This window comes from Egretta garzetta, unplaced genomic scaffold (genome assembly GCF_000687185.1).
Source record: "Egretta garzetta isolate BGI_Z169 unplaced genomic scaffold, ASM68718v1 scaffold30, whole genome shotgun sequence".
Lineage (NCBI taxonomy): Eukaryota > Metazoa > Chordata > Aves > Pelecaniformes > Ardeidae > Egretta > Egretta garzetta.
The window spans coordinates 4,745,240-4,746,576 of NW_009258383.1; positions in this window are offsets into that span (position 1 = coordinate 4,745,240).

Genomic DNA, 1,337 nt, shown 5'->3' on the forward strand with positions numbered 1-1,337 from the left:
GCAGAAGACTGGAAACCCCTCACAGAGCAAGATGGCATCCTGCATAGGGTGGGATGGTCCCCACTGACCAGTGACAGACAGAAGAGACTCTGCTACCACCAGGGCAGCCTCAGTCCTGATGAAGGACTCGGTACCTCTTCCAGGAGCAGCAGCCTGTCCTCGGGAAGCTTACAGGACTAGTTCTCCTTCAAAGTCAGAAGCAGAGCTGCTTCTGTGCCTGGTACACACTGGCTGCACAGCCTGGGGCGTGAGCGAGCGCAGGGGGAGGCCAGGCAGCCCTTTGCAAGGTCACTGGGACAACCGGAACAAATCTTGCAGGCAGTGGTGCTGCTTCCCAGGGCGCTGAGGAATAGCACAAGGCGCAGTTAAAATAACGAATATGCATCTTAAAATGCCAGTTTCTGTCTGAAGGGCCACAGGCAGACACCTTGGTGACACCCTTGCATTCAGCACTGGGAGAGGCTGCCCCTGCTCACAGCCAGAGCTCCTCGCTGCCCACCGCGCTGGGAACAGACCTGCTCTGCGGCACGTGGCGTTAAAGAAACCGCTTCATCCCCGGCTGCTTCTGGGCTATTTGCTGTCTTTGAGGCTTCCTGGAGGCACTTAAAATACGGATGTCTTGAGATTTCTGTATTCTCAACCATTAAATAGCTTCCAAACGATCTCTGTCTCTGGAAATCATCTTCTGGCTTATGCAAAAATGGCAAATGCTGCAACCAAAAACAAGAGTCTGGATCTCACAGCAGCATTTGAACAGCAAGGCTGGACGGTTCCTGCTCGCCCCCCTGCCACGCGCGCGCCGGAGCGCGGAGGAGCCCGGCAGCGAGCAGCGTGCCACGCATGTGCGTCGCGGAGCGCGCGGCGGGGACGTTCCCAAGCGGGCCATCCCCTCCTCGGGAAGGTGCAGAGCGGTCTGTTGGGTTTCATATTTTTAGCAGGTTTAGAAAAAAACCCGCCCAAGTTATTTTTGAAGCCTGCGGTATGTTTGCTCACCAACGCGTCCCTGCAAACTGTCAATATTAAGTCAGCTTCAACCCAACCCATTCCCCAGGGACCAGGCAGGAAAGCATCCCTCAGCTTCTGCTGGACCGAGAAACACAAACAGGGGGCAACTGCTTCAGAGACACCCCCACCCCACTCTCACGCCGACAGGTAACATCTCCGACATTCGGTCATCTCTTTTCTGTAAGTCCTGCCAAGCGAGGTTACATTTTATCCCGTCCCTCCCACACTGTGCATAACCCACCCAGAAACCCAAAGAGGACAAACATCTAAACATTGTCCTCGGGGCTCTTTGTTTGTTTGCAAGGCAATCTGACAATTTCTTGGCTTCTAAG